The 19232-nt window shown below is 32.5% G+C and overlaps 1 protein-coding gene across 1 annotated transcript in view; it reads right to left on the bottom strand.

Annotated features, from left to right (window-relative positions):
* Positions 1-11195, bottom strand: part of LOC106106784 — a 37465-nt gene extending 26270 nt beyond the window's left edge. The window contains exon 1 of the mRNA XM_013287443.1: positions 10918-11195. The gene's annotated coding sequence lies outside the window, so the exon portion shown is untranslated. The remainder of the gene's footprint in view (positions 1-10917) is intronic.
* Between the last annotated feature and the right edge of the window lie 8037 nt (positions 11196-19232).

The raw sequence follows: 19232 nt of genomic DNA, 5'->3' as shown, positions 1-19232 counted from the left end.
TCCACTTCACGCCTGTTTTCTGTGTGGTCGTGGTATTGCACCGGGCGAGCCGGCCCATTCGTGCGAAGATGTTAAAGCGGGCTCTACCACTCTAATATGTTGAATACTACAAACATTTCTGTACGAATATTTGTTCGTTTCTTTAAACAGACATACATCTATATTCCGAGCGTACTTTAATGAATGAAGCATGATTCGATTTTTTACTCCGTGCCGTTCAACGGAGATAGTTAAGTGCATTTACAATGAGTTTGTTGCACCTTTATTTAGCGTATAGAGAATACGTCTAGAATAATTCTCTAAACAATTTTGTATTCGTTCAAAATTTTAGTATACATAGCCAATACATTTTTCAATTTAATTATTTTTATCTTTTTTTTGATCGAGGTTTAATTTTACTATGGTTCACATATTATTTGAAACTAGCTTTTCCTATGCGACTTCATCCGCATGAAATTAAAAAAAAAAATATTGTTTACATCTGCCAAATTATCAATTACAAATGTCAAAATGACATGACATGATGACAACCTTGCTTCCTTGATGTTGGCAGCAAATTATGGTCTCTTTCCCGCATTAGGGTTTTTATCCAAAATATTTACCCCCTAAGTTTAATAGCGTTAAATATATAGCCTTAAGCGTGACGCAAGTGTATGGCTTTTAATTTTAAAAAAAGAATTATTCAAAAATATGCTGCAATTGTTGACATCTTAGGCAACAAAGAAGTGTGTGTTTACGCTTTATTATAATAGTATAGATAGATATTTCAATCTTTATTCTTAAAAGAATGTAAACTAAAAAACAGAGTAACTTTTTCATGAGAATAAGAGTTAAGAATACTGTAAAAAGTTTATCTTTTTAAAAGATTAAACGCTAAGATGCAATGGATTAGAAAAATATACGTAAAGTTGGTGAAAGTTTTTTTGTCTGTCTCAAATTTTATGCAAATACTCTCAAGTTAAAAATGTCATACATAGTGTCTTATTGTATGTTAATAATTATTTAAATTTTGAGAATTTTCTCTATTGTTGGGTGTCATTGACTGAATGTTAATAAATACAAGTATGGGAAAATAGAATAACATAATTTTAGTTGTCTACATCTTTGTTTTCGGTTCACAAATGATATGTTATTGTTGTTATTCATATTAAAATAACGTTAAAAAACCATCGTTAATTTTGAAGATTATTTAAATTTTATTAAATTACGAGTTATAGGAGTGATGATGTAATTTTCAAGGTTGATTTTTTTTTAATAAATAATATTAGTAGATTTTTGTAAATTTACTAATATTTCCTTTAACAATTCTAACTAAGCTCTAGGCTTGTGCTAGGATATGGTTCACGACAATAGTCAAATGGCAGGATTCGAACCCTCGACCGCAAGATTGGTAGTCCGTACCCCAAACCGTTAGACTATTGGTTAATATTATTTTTATTCATATTAAAATAACGTTCAGAATCATAAAACCATCGATAATTTAAAAGATTGTTTAAATTTTATCAAATTACGAGTTATAGGAGTGATGACGTAATTTTCAAGGTTGAAAATTCAAACATTTTATTAACATTTACTAAAACTTAAGTTTGTCTATTATTATGAAGAGGAAAGATTCGTAAATTTGCATTTTTGTATGTATTGTAATAACTCAAAAACTACTCGGCCGATTTTAAAAAATTCTTTCACCATTAGAAACCTACGTTATAAGTGAGTAACATAGGCTACATTTTTTTGTTATTTTTGTATTTCACGCGGGCGAAGTCGCGAGCATCAGCTAGTTATTTATGTTAATCTTTTCTCATACAAACTTTTTTTATATCTCTTGACAGTGTTAAGACACGTGAGTCATAACATGCGTATTTTAAAATCTGTCTTAAAAATATCCTAATGAGTAAACCATTAAAAAAACTTTTATTACTCTGCCTATACTTTGAAAGCAAAATATTATTTGGTATTCAGAGTGATGTGTTCTACAGTTTCAAAGAAATATAAGAAACTAACAAGATAATGAAGCTATAAGTAAGTTCAGTGACCTTTAGTAGTGGACGCACGTGACCGACTTTTCCGTGTTTACCTGTTTACACTGGCGAAACATGTATAACAAGATATTGTTATTTTTAACCGCTGATGCGTTGATCGTCTTTAAGAAATACGTTCTTTTCTTAAAAGCCTGTAAGTATTCGTAATTTTTACAATATCGAAAAGGTTGGATCAATGGAGAGTCGGCACAGTATGTGCTGCTCTTCCATACATCTCTATCAGAGATCATATCTGAATCCACTCCTTTCTTAAGCATATCTTCTTTCATCCATCCATATTTTCTTCAGCCTTTCTCTAACTTTGTAACCATCTACATTTATCTTATTACTTTCTTTTTTTTGTGATCATAATCTCAAAAATGTTCAAATTTTGGGCCTTAATGTATAAGATTTTTATTTGATTAGTTAATTATAGTAGATTTTAATCTATACTATTATAATAAAGCGTAAACACACACTTCTTTGTTGCCTAAGATGTCAGCAATTACAAAATATTTTTAAATAATTCTTTCTTTAATAAAAAGCCCCACACTTACGTTACGCTTTAGGCTATATATTTTCGCGCGATTAATCTTAAGGGGTAAATGTTTCGGATAAAAACCCTAAAGTGGGAAAGAGACCATAAGTTGCTGCCAACATCAAGAAAGCAAGATTGCTAAGGTTTGTGATGTCATGTCATTTTGACATTTGCTATTGATAATTCGACAAATGTAAACAATATTTTTTTTTTATAATTCCATGCTGATGAAGCCGCAGGGGAATAGCTGGTTAATAATAAAAAAAGAAAGTAGAAAACTAAAGTAAGAGTGATACATTTCGGTAAATTGACTAAAATCATGTATTAACAGGATGTTAACGTATGCGGACATCTAAAGTAGGTTAAGTTAAAGTTTATACAAATTTTACGACCTTTAAATTTCGCCGTCGGTCGAATCGAGTTTCTCGTGTCTACGCATTTCTTCATTACCGTAAACCCTTTCTACTGAAACATTAACAGAAGTAACCTGTTTTATTAAAAGATTATAAAAGCGCGCATAACTCTGACTAAATAATCGCACAACTACTTAGTTTCACTTTAATTCCTATGAGCTTATGTAGAGGTGTACACTATTCGATTTTTAGTTGGAAAATAAACTGTTAAATTTGCTGCGAAACAATCGACGATCGCACAACAGTTGTGCGATATTTTAGTCAAAGGTGTGAGGACAAAGAGGGATGATAATACTTTTATAGTCACACACACGGAAACTGACACTAAATTTTATGGTATAACTTTTTACTAATTTCGAAATAGACCCTCTGTTCAATTTCGGCGTATACGTTCAATCAAAAGCAGTACTCCAATGTCTGTCCTCGATGTTCTGTCCTCGTGTGAAACTAACAACCGAACGCCTTTTGCGACCGCTGACGAATTAATTACAACGAAATACGAAACAGTGAAAGTAGTATTTCGACGCGTCGTGTAGTGACGCTATCGGAATGTTGAAGATGAAAGTGGAGCCGAAAGAAAAAGTCCGATCATGCGATCTTCTTCAAATAGGGAAAATATTATACTCACATTATAATATTTTTATGGCAGAAGTTGCTGTATATTGAAAGACTAGTTTCCCGTGTGTCTTATTCCGCATGACTTTATAAAAGTTGCATTGTATTGTTTTTACGTTTAATAGAAAACGTCAAAATTCAAAGCGCCAATAGCCTAATGATTTGGGGTACGGACTATCGATCTTGCGGTCGAGGGTCTCGAATCCCTCCTTTCGACTATTATATGCCTAATTTTAGTCCCTTTTCCTTTCCACCCTTTTCTTAAGAGGGAAGGATTGATAGGAAAAGTGGATTTGACGGTAAACATATAAAGGGGAAATGTCCTCTTTACGAGCGTCTCCTCCTCCGTCGATGAAGGGTAGGCAACGCATCTGCAAATGCAGATGTCTATGGGCAGCGGTCGCTTTCCATTTCGGTGGATTTAGGTGGCCGCTTGCTCGTTTGCCACCTTATATTATAAAAAAAAATATCGTGAACCATATCCCAGCACAAGCCTAGAGCTTAGTTGGAATGGTTAAAGGAAATGTTAGTAGATTATCAAAAATCTACTAATATTATCATAAAAAAATACACAAAGGACAGGGAAGACTTTTGCCATTGGCTAACAATTACAGTTATCATGGCAATCTTGTCTCTTTGCTGCTCTTGATTTGTAGTTTTTGTCATCCGATTTATTTACCCCTAAATAAAAAGTGTGTATACTAGCTGTTGTTCGCGACTTCGCCCGAGTGAAATTAAAAAAATATTACTCACTGATAACGTAGCTTTTAACGGTGAATAAATTTTTGAAATCGGCCCAGTAGTTTTTGAATTATTTCAATACATACAAAAAACCGAAAATTCAAATCTTTCTTCTTTATCATATTAGTATGGATATATTATTTATTCCTTACATAAGTAAAATGCTAATAATAATTATTAATTAGGTTAAAGATAAAAAAAGTTGTTGTTTTCTGACACATGAAATTCAGGTCAGAACCTTTGCGACAATAATCTTTCTGTACCACAAATTGTAAAAACTTTCCGGCCTATCTACATTTCTACGCTTACAAATGGCAGCAGTTAGCCTAGATACAGGGTGTTGTAAGCTAACAAAAAATGTCAATAACGATTTAAGGAAAATTCTTTCTTATTCTTTTTAGTATAAGTTACGAGTATTGTCAATTCAGGCGTTTAGTTTCGATTGATATTTGTATTTTTTTCTAAGAAAGATTTTTATTAAACACTAGCTGTTAAAAAATGTTACTCACGGATAATTTACCTTGATAATGGGAAAAGAATTTTTGAAATCGGCCCTAGTAGTTTTTAGGTGAAACGAACATATACAAAAATACAAATCTTTCCTCTTTATTATATTAGCATAGATCTCTTCACAGTGATAATCAAAACTTGTATTTATACTAGTTGAGATATGCATGTGTCTTCGACGAAGTCTGAGATTTGTGCAACGAGATCACAATCTTAATTTTGACGTACGGTGAATTGTGACGTCCGTATCGTGAAATGGTTTAATATGTTTCGAAACCGTTCTCACCAATTCGTTTAAGGCGCAGAGATTTTTTTTATTCTTTCAGTTCCTTATGTACCAGGTGTTGCACACTCTATATATTGTGAATATATTTCTTATTCGCACTGTAAGCGAGATACGTACCAGGTGGTTTAGAGCTGGTTTTTTTTCACGTGTTAAGTGACAAAATTGGCCGTTTTTGTCAAATTTACAATGCCATTACAGTAAGTCTGGCAAAAACTGCACTACTATGTCCAACGGTTATAAGATTTATTAATCTGTAATGACTATTGGTTTCTCTTTCTAATATCAAAGAGTTCGATTAACGGGATATGAACATAGATACTATATTTATGGATTAAACATGAAGTCAATCTCGGTCGTATATCTAGGTTGTGGTCGGTATAGGCATCTAAAGTCGTGGGTTTACACTTGCAAAATGTGTGCAAAAACAATATCGTCATCTCTATTTTTTGCAAGAGAACGAGAGGAACCCAAAATTCGATAATAATATGGAAATTGTATTGCAATTCACTTTTGAACAATTAAACATATTGTTGGTTTTCGTAATATTTTTTGTAAGTAATCTAAACGTAGACTAATTTTACTTCTTACTAATATTATAAATGCGAAAGTTTAGATGGATGGATGTTTGTTAGAGTCTGTAGCCTTAACGGCTGAACGGATCTCGATGAAATTTAGCACAGATGTAGAGTATAGTCTGGAAGAACACATAGGCTACTTATTTTTTTTTTATTCCATGAGGACGGAGTCGCTGGCGAAAGCTAATAAGTTGAATATTTATGTAAAAAAGATAATAATGAAGTTAAAAAACATAAGTATTTTTGCATGAAAATCTAATTATTTATTTTATATTTAATCGCTTTGCTAGTACGTTATATAAGTCCTGTAAATAACGCTAATAACAAGCATTTAATTTCTTCATGAAGCTTCATTTTGAGTCGTAAAAGAATCTCAAATACGTCGTTTTAGTATACTAAAGCGGTCCGTTTTTATCAAATTTTACCTTTTTATTTTTCTCAATTGGTCCCTGAACGGCAATAAACACATCATTAGGTTTTGTCGCAGTTACATGAAACGTTATTAAAGTCGTCTGAAATATATTTTCACGATATTAAAGCTGAAAGAATGCTGTAAGTAAAATCAGGTATAAAGATCAAACAGTCGGTTTCCACTGCGGAATGTAGAACATAATATATTTTTATACCGCATTCTGTGGAAGATATTGCGAAATGCCTATGTCCAACAGTAGGCAAATAAAGCCTGATGGTGATGATGAAATTTTACAAATTGTGGTGAATAAAAATAAAGCAAAATAACAGCAATGTGTTCATGTTAAGTCTATCAGTTTTTAAATAAACTATCCGGTTCCTACGACTTCTTAATTTCAGAAATAAAAAAACCGCAGTAAGTAGGGTATGTGTTCTTCCATACTATGTATATCCGTGACATTTCATCGAAATCTGTTAAACCATTTTATAGGTTGGTAACAAACATCTATCTAAACTTGTAGTAAGTAATATGTAAGTAAATATACTATGTGTATGTTGGTAAAAATCAAAAATATTTATTTAAACTTTTTAGTAAATCAGTAATGGCGATGCGGCTTATGAGATAAGTAAGTGAAAATTAATTCTTTAGTCAGTCGTTTCATAAAAAGTATTGTAACTTTTTGTTTTATAATATAAGGCGACAAACGAGCAAGCGGCCAGAATCTACCAAAATGGAAATCGACCGTTTCCCATAGACATCCGCCATTGCAGATGCGTTGCCTACCCGTAATTGACGGAGGAGGAGACGCATAAAAAGGACATTTCCCCCTTTCCTATGCGTCTCTTCCACCGTCAAATCCACTTTTCCTTACCATCCTTTCCTCTTAAGAAAAGGGTAGAAAGGGAAAGGGACTAAAATTAGGCCTCCGGCACCACACTCATCAGGCTATACGCGGAATTACTTCCACTTCACGCCTGTTTTCTGTGTGGTCGTGGTATTACACCGGGTGAGCCGGCCCAGTCGTGAGAAGATGTTAAAGCGGGCTTAAATAATTAACAATAAATCGTATTTAAGAACCCGCACTAGTTATTATTATATTACAAGCATTGACATTTGTAGAAAGTAGCGAACAGATGACGTCGGAATGGGTAAACGAGGGAAAAATGCTAATCCTTAGCAACCGGTGCCAAGTGGGACGGTCTCGCTAGATTAAATACCTGGGTACGCTTGTGTTCATACTGTTACCGGTTTCTTTTGCCAAAAATATTTGTACAAAATATTGTCAACTCTTTCAGTCTCTAGAAAAAAAATTACATAGTAACATTTTTTTGCTTTTTATTTGGCAGTGCAAATAGCTTGTTAACAATTTGGCTCCTAAAATGCATTGATTCGTTAAACTGTTGGCTTTTAGTCTTTTGGCTCAAGTATTTACATTTATTTGGCTAGGCAATGTTTTAGGCAAATTATAAATTGCCTTTATTTGATCAATTTTAACAAATGCTCAATACAAAAGTGTTTTTTTGCTGAATTATTTAGTCGCTTTACTTCTTTCGGTCTGTTGACGTCAAAAGAATTTGATATTTTTCATTCTACCAAATCACAAATAGATAAATATTTTTTTGACGAGGGTCAAAGTAAATTTACAGATGAATTGACTACGTGTCAAATAGATTTATATTTTTGCGGTTTCTATTTTGTACAAATTCGTACATAATTTATCATACATAAAAAGGAAACATTCTAAGACCTTTGTTGTTACTAATTCTTTTTTAATATTTAGTTTCCATCTGGCTGGATATATAAAGAAAATAAAACGCGAACAATTAAAAAAAAATTCTTGTACACTTTATTAACAACATTATATTTAGTGTATCTTAATTCGTAAAAAACATTATTTTGAGTTGTTTGGTTTTGTTTATAACTTTATCATCGCAGATATTTCTAAGAAAACTGTTTTATATTCTATCCAAAGAATGTTCAAATATAATTATTGAATATGCATAGAAAATTCAAAGTCAAAGTTGATCTATGTCAATTTCCAATAATGAATATTCATGTCGTAAAAAGTCGGCTGATTTCATTCCGTTGTCTCTGAACAAAACTAACATAGCAAAACTCTGATTGTAGACATCTTCTATAAAAATAATCTTAGATTTTTGCTAAACTCGACAAACCCACCGCAATAGGACGTCAATCGTCTAAATTGAAAGCGCCCTTAGTGGCTGCTTGAGAATTAAGCAATTACTTATAGTTGAAAACGTTTAGACTAGTAAACAAAATTAAAAATAAAACTCTTTAACCTCAAGAAATATACCACACGAGCTTTCGCCCGCGACTCCGTCAGCGAGGAATTAAAAAAAAGTAGCCTATGTTTTTTTGCAGACTATCCTACACATTAATACCAAGTTTCATCAACTTCTGTTCAGCCGTTTAGGCTACAAACTCTAACAAACATCGATCCATCTAAATTTTTGCATTTATATTGGTTAGATTAGCTTCTACACGCGCCTTTATACGCGTAGAATTAAAAAAAATGTGATAGTTTAGATGGATGGATGTTTGTTAATTTACATCTCTAGAATGGCCCTTGATTAAATTTGTCACAAATTTAGAATATTCTAGAAGAATTATGCTCGTACTAAATTTGTGTAATTGTGCGCAGTCAAACTTGGAGACAAAAGCTATATTAGTAACTAGCTGTTCCTATGCGACTTCATCCACCTAAAATTACAAAAACATCATTTTATTGTTTACAGTTGTCAAATTATCAATTGCAAATGTCAAAATGACATGACATGATGTCAAACCATGGCAACCTTGAAATTATGGTCTCTTTCTCAAACTAAAGGTTTTTATCCAAAATATTTACCCCTAAGTTTAATTCTGAGAAAATATATAGCCTAAAGCGTAAGGTAAGTGTAGGGTTTTTTTTATTAAAAAAAGAGTTATTCAAAAATATGCTGTGATTGCTGACATCTTAGACAACAAAGAAGTGTGTGTTTACGCTTTATTACATTAGTATAGATAATATTATAAGTAAGACGTAAACATAAGTGTTAAAACATTGTTTACGGTGAAAATGAAGACGTTCTGCTATTTAACATAAAATATAGATTTCCATAGTAAATCCCCGACTAGTATTAGCAGACTAACAGTGTATATTAGCATAATTTCCTCAGAGAAACTTAGGCTGTCGGCTTAAGTTACTTTCTGTTTTTTACTTACTTAACTACTTACATACATTAATGAATTTCATGTTTATGTTAATAACAATGCTTTTAAGTAACAGATAATGCAAAAAATGTTTTTTTTTTTATCAAATAAAGGGTTTCAACTCTCATGAGTTCAAACAACATACACAAAATAACAATAGACAAGTTAGTTTAACATTGTCTAAGCTATCGAATCATTATAAAGCGTCTCAAACGAACTCATAAAACATCATAATACTTCACATACAAATTTCTAAAAACCGCTCGTTATTTGCGGTCAAGTTTAGACGCACGCAATTATTCGGGTTAATAAAATGTCGACATGTGGTTTACGTTTCTAATTACTATATAGTCATTTGTTTTGATCGAAACTGATGTAAAGTAATGCATGCCAGTATAAGTAGCGAGCAAGAAATAATTGGCACGTGCCGACAACTGGCACGATACGTATACACCTGTATTCACGATATTGTACGGCATTGTCGCGTCATCATCTTCCTTCTTATCCTATTCCTGAAGGGTTGGTGCAACAGGTTTTTTCCTCTACATAACTGTATCTTAAGTCATCTCAGTCGGTGTACCTTTCCACACTCATAACTAACGTTCTCCTTGTAACATGCGATTCATGCCTTCTCATAACATGGCCATATTATACTAACCTTTTACACCTTACTTCCTCTAGCACTTTACTACTCTCAAACTTCCTCGAATACTCATTTCGTATCTTAGCCATTCGTGTTACCCCACATATCTATCTTAACATTTGCACTTCTGCCACATTCTCCTTTAATCCGTCCCTTTTACTACCATTTACACATGCCTGTGACTGGCACGTGTCAGCTTGCATAGAAATGTGCTACGGGCATGTGTATTTCCGCCCTTACTATCGATGTTTATTGTTGGTTTCCACTTTTAAAACATGTCTAACGTGAAAATAAACAACATCAACACATAGCAAGCTTGACCCAAAAAGCTAGGCACAGACAACTATTTGCTATTCCATGGTCTGGTCTGCATGGAACCGTCCTGGTACATAGTACGCTAGCTCGGCTTCATTCGCATGAAATTATGAAAGCTTTATTTATTTGTTTACATTTGTCAAACTCCCAATTTCAAATGTCAAAGTTACCTTAACCATAATACCATTAGTTCCTTAATGTTGGCAACTTGTACTTTATAGTCCCACATGAAGTATTTTTCCAATTTATTTATACCGTAAGTTTAATAGCGTGAAAATATAGACCCTAAAGCGTGTTTACGCTTTATTTTATTAAGTATAGAAGTATAGGTATGCAGTTAGTTTTCACATTAGTTGAAACGTTAATCGCTTAGGACTGCATCTGCAATTCCTTGAATTGACGCCATTAGTTCAGTCACCACAAGCCTTACAAATAACTTTGAAATAACTAGACAGGTTATTCTAATAAGATAAATGATAATAAAACAGAGTATAGATGCAACTAAATACATCCCAAAGGTAGAAAATTAAATGATTTTATTTTTAAGTTTTATATCATAGTTCAAAAATCCTGGTAGGTGAATAGAAATATAACGGTAACCTAAAATCAAAATACAATTATACAAACACGAAAGTACTCACAGCGTAAAAACATCCATTTCGTGGCTCTCACCGAAAAATCCGATAGTTACAGAAAGAGAAAACGAACCCAGTTCTTTTCCTTCAACTACACAGACACAAACTTAACAATCAATAAAACACAATAGAAAACACAACACCGATGTACGTTTATCGTACTTTTATTGTTTATAACATAAAGAGATTTTGCTCCGAGCAAAGTTTCTGCGCCACTGTCACGGTCACAGACCGACATACCCTCTCCCACCAAACAACTTTTACCGCGACAAAAAGTTGCCACGCGTGGGGACATGGCGATATTTAGCAAATTAATATAATAAATAAACGTATTATAGCGAAAACAATACTGTTTGTATCTTCCAAAATGTACTACTTATTAGTGAAAATTAAAGGCTCCAAACAGAGCAGTGGTTTTTGAAGCGTAAATGTTTTGTCTCGCTCTAAGCGCTTGCGCAGTTCGTACTACGAGTGTGAAAGTCGATCATGGATCACTCTTTAACTCGAATAAAAGTCGATGGTATAAAATCTTGTTTCTAGGATTATGTTGAAAACTTTGTAATAATATTAGCGTTTGGAAGAATCAGTTACGGTAGCTATACAATTATCTTCATAAACGATTTTTTTTTAAAAAACATCTAAGAATGATGGTGCTTCCTACATCACTTTTACACATTTCTCATAATAAAATTATTTTTAGTGAAAAATTAAACAATGACAATCTATTAGGTATAGTGACTAGAAATTATTATGAACGTTTAGTTACAATCAAATAATAATTTTGAGTGCTGGCAATATTTTAAATTTGTTATACGATTTATTTGTGCCCGATTTATGTATGTTTGTAATTTAATTATCACCGTCATTACATATAATGTTACTTCGAGTTCCCCATAAAATCTATTCGAGTTTTGTAACTTCATTCGAGTTTTAATAGTGAGGGTTTAGGTCAAACAGGTGAACGCACTTGACCGATTGCCAAGTCGGTGTAATTGTACGAACATAATAAATAATGGAGAGTCGCACATTATAGGTAAGCCTACATTTTGTGCCAGCAATGTTATGAAGTTTCTCCTAAACTATCCAGCAATTGAATATAGCTTTTTTTATTACATAAATAGATTGATTTAATATCTTACCAAAGTTTTATAACAATCCTATTAATAGTATAATTGTATTATTATATTGCTATTTTTATATTTATATTTATATTGCTATTTTATTGGTGAAATTTAAAAACATGGTTTCTAACGTTATCAATATTATAAATTCGAAAGTTTAGATGGATTGATTGATGAATTTTTGTTAGAATTTGTAACCTGAACTGCTGAATGAAATTTGTCTCAGATGTAGGGGATAGCCTAAAAGAACACGTAGGCTATTTACTTTGTTTTTTTTTTAATTCCACTCGGACGGAGTCGTGGGCGAAAGGTAGTGTAATTTTACATTTAATAAACTCGAGTATACGTAAGAAATATTCTTCTTATGTGTTTTCAGAAAATACTAAATAAAACGTTAATGATGTTGCTTTGTACCTTTAACTTCTAAAGAATGTTTTCGAGTCGTTTCTAAGTAGAGAACTTCAAAGAAATAATAAGAAATACGAGATAAACATTCTGTGCAACATTTGTATATGTTTTTGTTTGTCTTATTAAAATTGTATGCTTATATTATTTAAAACAGTATTTATTAAAACAAACATTGAGTGTATCACTCTTTGAACAATGTTAAGGACGGGCGCTCACTTTTGTCTAAACTATCTAACAACTTTTGTGCGATTGTCGATTGTTTCGCATCCCATTCAACTGTTTAGTTGCACAACTAATAATCGAGTAGTGTGCGCATCCTCTATATTAGCTCATAGGAATCGAAGCGTTAACAATTGTGTGATAGTTTGAGGTGAGCGCACCCTCTTATAGTCGAAATGCACCTCACACTTTAAAATCATTAAAAACAAAAACGACTTCCAAACAAAATACACTAAAAACAATATATTTAAAAAAAAAACAGTACACTAAAAATTAACGAAATAATTCCTTGAAAATAGTAAACCTCCTTTATTGTAGGTATTATGTCAATATTCTACTATTATTATTACTTTAATGTCGGTGTCAGCCAAGGTATGTAGTGATATTTCTATGTAAGGCTTTCTACATTTTTACCATAACAATTGACAATTGAATGCGGAGTTATGCCGTAACACACTAAAAAAAATAAAAAAAAACGTACAGACGAATTGAGTAGGAGGTCTTTTGGGAAGTCGGTAAAAAAACTAGATGCATACAAATTTCTTGTGAAACTTCTAAAATATATTTTAAAGGCAATTTCATAGATATTTTAGTCTGAAACAAACGTTCCACGTTTTATTTAAATCAATTAATTAACAAAAAGTATTTCGACGTAATTTATTTTCATACTATATCCGGAGACTTCACATCTTAGTATAAGTTAATTCCGCTAAGTAACATGAAAGCTCCGCTCGAAAGCGAAAGCTTTGTGAAAAATAATCCGACGCGAAATCCTCTTCCGCAAGAATTATGCGCTAAAGGACGGGGGTGTTAACGGATAATTTCATAGAACCATTAGCACAATGAATTAAGATTTATTTCAAAATAATTTCACTATTGCTAAGAATTTGAAACCTATATCTATACTAACATAATTAGCTGTTCCCGTGCGGCTTAATCTGCAAGAAATATTAAAATTTTATTATATTGTTAACATTTGTCAAATTATCGATAGCAAATGTCAAAATGACATGACATGATATGATAAACTTTAGCAATCTTTTTTATAATCTATAGTATTATGATAAAGCGTAAAGACACACTTCTTTGTTGCCTAAGATGTCAGCAATTACAGCATAATTTTGAATAATTCTTTTTTTAATAAAAAGCCCTACATTTACGTCGCGCTATAGGCTATATATTTTCACGCTATTAAACATATTTTGGATAAAAACCCTAATGTGAGAAAGAGACTATCAGTTGCTGCCAACATCAAGAAACAAAGATTTCTAAGGTTTGTTATGTCATTTTGACATTTGCTATTGATAATTTGACAAATGTTAATAATAAAATAAAATTTTCATATTACATACGGATGAAGCCACACGCGAAAAGCTAGTAATTAATATTAGTATATTAATGCATGTAATTCCATATAAACACCTAGTACAAAGTTAATTCGTGTATAACTTTTAATTGGCTAATAAGGCAACATAATGAAAAACAATCCTCCTTAAGGTTTACAATTACTTTGTAATTACGTTTTTGAAGTCATTATTTAAGGCGCTTTGTTCTTAAAATATTGTATTTAATACGTGTTTTACTTAATTAGTTCTTTGAGAAATTACATAGTAACAAAATTGAGGTTTGAAACAAAATATTCTAAACTCGACTTTGATTAAATTACATTTAACTAGTTAAAAACACGAGCGTCGGGCTCAGTGGTTTAAGCACTTGACTTGTAATCTACAGGTCTTGGGTTCGAATCCCGCTGTACCAATATGATTCTCGATTTTTCGAATTTTCATATGTGCATAATTTACCCGACGTTCTTACGGTGAACGAAAACATCGTGATGCAACCTGCACATATCGGCGAAGAAATTCAAAGATATGTGTGAAGTCAACCAACCGCACTTGGCCAGCGTGGTTGACTATGGCCTAGTCACCCCGTATTAGGGTAGGCTCCGAGCCCCTCGCTGGGGACGTTTAGTGAGCTGGTGATGATGATGATGAGTTGAAAGCACGAGTAATCCTTCAAATGATATACACGTCTAGCTTATGCTATAGACGTAAAAAAACAAACATATAAGTTTTATTATGTGCCATTTATAAAAAAGAAAGAAAGAAGCAAAAGGTTACCATGCTATGGCCATGGGTATCAGTATGGTAATCAGGAGTGTGATAGGGTATACTGGTAGAAGTAGTAGGAAGAGATAGAATTGCTTGAAGGAAAACAGGATCATAAGGGAGAGCGTCTTAAAAACCTGGTTTACTGACTCTTTGTTAGTGGAATATGAACAAACATGAATGCCCATTTCTCCCCTATCTCCCTTAACGAGATGTTGGTTTCTATCGAATTTTATTATGACTTTTCGTTCACAATTCCCACCAGACTTCAGTTTTAATATAACGTACTCGTATAAAGTGTTTCGTTAATGTATTTTATGCAAATTTAATGCAATGCTCTAAATGCAATTCTTATCTGCAGACTGAATTTCATTTGAATTTAGTTGTTAATTTTGGGTTGTAATGCAAATTAACACTTAACTTTTATTACAGTTATCTTTAGCGTACGTTACTTTACAATAAAACCTTATTAGTCTTCATGAAATAGAACTGATTTAATTAAATAGTGTTCTAACTGAATCTAATTGTACTATATAATTTTAAACGTATATCCCTATTGTGTTATTTGGAACTAGCTATTCCCATGCGACTTCATCCGCATAAAATTATGAAAATTTTGTTTTATTGTTTACATGTGTCAAATTATCAATTACAAATGACAAAATGACATGACGATGACAAACCATGGCAACCTTGCTTTCTTGATGTTGGCAGCAACTTATGGTCTCTTTCCCACATTAGGGGTTTTATCCAAAATATTTACCCCCTAAGTTTAGTGGTTTGAAAATATATAGCCTAAAGCGTGACGTAAGTGTAGGGCTTTTTATTAAAAAAAGAATTATTCAAAAATATGCTGTAATTGCTGACATCTTAGGCAACAAAGAAATGTGTGTTTACGCTTCAATATAATAGTATAGATATAGATAGAATTATTTGTTTTTTTAATTAACATGATAATTTTAAAGTACTTTTGATTTACGTTTATTTTAAAATGCGTAGTTTATTGTGGAAACAGTGAAAAAAGATTTATTTTAAAATATCATTTATACACTTACGATTATTTACGCAGGAGCCATCGATGTATATGAATATTTTAAAGAGGCTCGAAAAATACGGGGTATATGATTTATTTACGAATAATTACACTTTCTCGATGAGTAAAATGAAATAACCTATACAACTTTCTCCTGAACGCAGTTTGGTTTAACTATAAGTAGATTTTAACAGACATGATTTTATGTGTTTAAAAAACATTTAGGGCCTGTCCCACAAAATTGTAAATTGTATGATAACAATTCAACGTATACAATATATGATGGAAATATCGGATTTTTTCCCTTATCTGATAGCGACGTTATTTTTAAGCTATCTGAGTCTCTATCAGCCAGTGGTGGGACAGGCCTTTAACCTATCAAAATTAAAAAACTAGTTACTTTTTTATTTTTATTATTAGTGTTCCTTTTATTCCTGCTCCTATAACTTTATTGCCTTTACAGTTATTAATGCAATATCATTTTTAATTTTTATTCTTTATGATTCAAACTTCTTATGTTATCAGCTTGTTTGATGCCTTTAAAGAGATACTCAAGTCTACACTAGTTAAGGATGACTAGGCCATAGTCAACCTTATTTGCTTATTGCGGTTTTGTTGACTAGAATTTTTATTTTAAAGAAAGGATGTGGTATTTGATATGCACGTAGTTAACATGTATGTTTCCTTAGCAGGCAACTTTGTACGTTATGACACCACTTTCCCTACCGAATGATGCACGCTGACGTAACCAGGAACCGTTTACTTTCGCTGTTCCATTTATAGCCGCATCGTGATTCACGTACGAAAAACTATGCATAATACGTGACAAGCGTGTGACTACAGTATCAAAATGAAATTATAAAAATATTTACAGCCTTACAAATAAACGCAGTATAAAGTTATACTTAGGAATAAACTGAGTATAAACAAAATTTGTACTAATATTTGCTTATACTCAGTTTATTCCGGCTGTTATTGTTTACGAAATGACAACGAAGGCTTGACATTGAAAATCAATTACCGTTACCATGGCAATTTCGCTTCTTTGCTTTAGTATTCATTGTCCCTTTCCCGTTTGATGGTTTATTTACAATCTATATACCTCCTGATTTAAACAGCGTAAAAACGTATCATAAGTGTGGAGCTTATTAATAAAAAAACAAATATTTGGAAATATACTGAGATTATCTCTTTACCACCCTTTTCTTATAAGGAGAGGATGGGAAGGGGAAGTGGATTTGACGTCTATCCTCATTATGTACGTCTCCTCCTTCGTCGGAAAAGGGTAGGCAACGCATCTGCAATTGCGGATGTCTATGGGCAGCGGTCGCTTCGCCGTTTTGGCGGATTCAGGTTGCCGCATGCTCGTTTGCCACCTTGTTATAAAAATAAAGATTGCCGACATCCTACATTACAAAGAAGTGTGTGTTTACGCTTTATTACGTTCGTATATAGATGAATATAGATAGATGACGTTATCTTTGTATTGTCTATAATAAATTCTGATATTACAAAAAGGAATTAAAAAAAATGTATTTTTGTATGAATTGAAATAACTGAAAAATTACTGGTATTTAAAAAAATATTTTAACATTAAGACGCTACGTAGTGAGCAATATAAGTTATATTTTTTATTGTTTTTTAATTTCACTCAGACGAAGTCGCGAGCTATAGCTAGTCTATAATAAAGTCGACAAGTATTATGAGTGTATACACCTACGTATGCGGGATTGTCTTGCATATGAATAATAACATTATGTAGATACGTGAATACAATTTGGATATTAACTGGAATGTTCCATGCATTCCACTTTTATTATTCCTCCCTCATATCCTTATATTAAATACTAGCGACTAGCTTCGCACGGGTCCAATGCTGATAAGAAAACATACTTATTTACGACATCATATGGGAAACCTCTGAATTTAGCAGTATTTCTCTACTATATTATACATTTATCTATGTATAAACCTTCCTCTTGAATCGTTCTATACAATTTTTTGTAAAATACTTCTATTAGTGGAGACCTGTTATTGGCTGTACAATTTAACTACCACTATACCTACTTTATTGTAATAGCTGTTGGTCTCCCATGAAAATAAATAAAAAAGTGCTACCTCTCGTTCACTTTCACGCGATTCCTTATTTTCTATCTTTTTTTACAATCAGAAAAGCAGTACTAATTGGCTGGTATATGACCTCTTTGATATCCACCAAAACGATTGGATTCGTTATGATTGACCCGAAAATGTTTTTTTTTAATAACTTGAGGACGAAAATTTACTGGATTAAGGAAATCCTGCAATTATAAACTTGTATGTAATTTGTCTAGTAAAGCTTACTTTACCTAAAGTTTTTTTAATCACATACATACTGTCAAATGTAATGATATTTAAGACCACAAAGGATTAAACTAAATTCTGAAGTAAAGTAAACCTTTGTCAACAGATAAAACCCTTTTCAAGTGTCTTGAAGTCTTAACAAAATTCAAATACCGAAGTAAATACGTTACTCTAACGATAAGAATTCTTAAAAGAATTTGGGCAAAGGTAAAAATATTTTTCATCCATAGATAAAATATGTTTCAAAACATTTTAAAAATAAATTATTGTGTTCGATAGCATACGTTGGAGACGTCTAATTCTATTCTGTATATGTAAGTTTCCATTGCCGAAACACCACAACAATGATGCTATCTCTTTTTTTCAAATAGAAAAGGGATGTGAATATGTTTTAAAGATGTTAGTTCGTTCTAAAGTTACTAGAAATTTGGTATAGATATAGAGGATAGTGTTAAAGTACACATAGAGTACTTTTGATTTTGAAAGTTACGGTTCCAATGGGATGACATTTGTCTTTACATATTGAATTAATAATTCTGCTACAGTTCAAAAAAAGCTAAGTCTGGAGCAACACTTGGGATACGGTTCATCATCACCAGCTCACTATACATCCCCACCGAGGGGCTCGGAGCCTACCCTGATATGGGGTGACTAGGCCATAGTCAACCACGGTGGCCCACTGCGGGTTTGTTGAACACACACATATCTTTGAATTTCTTCGCCGATATGTGCAGGTTGCATCACGATATTTTCCTTCACCGTAAGAACGTCGGGTAAATTATGTACATACGAAAATTCGAAAAATCGAAAATCACATTGGTACATGGCGGGATTCGAACCCAAGACCTGTAGATTACAAGTCAAGTGTTCAAACCACTGAGCCACCGACGCTCTTAGGGATACGGTTAATCAGCGAAAATAGCCAGGTTTCCGAGGGATACGTAGTTTTTAATGCACGGACAAATTCGAGAGCATCAGCTAGTCTTACTAATATTATAAATGCGAAAGTTTAGATGGATGGATGTTTTTTAGAGTTTGTAGCCTAAACGGCTGAACGGATCTCGATTAAATTTGGCATGGATGTAGAGG

Source organism: Papilio polytes, unplaced genomic scaffold, assembly GCF_000836215.1.
Source record: "Papilio polytes unplaced genomic scaffold, Ppol_1.0 DF822178.1, whole genome shotgun sequence".
NCBI classification, from domain to species: domain Eukaryota; kingdom Metazoa; phylum Arthropoda; class Insecta; order Lepidoptera; family Papilionidae; genus Papilio; species Papilio polytes.
Note: the sequence above shows the minus strand (reverse complement) of the source record. Positions and strands in the feature narration are given on the sequence as shown.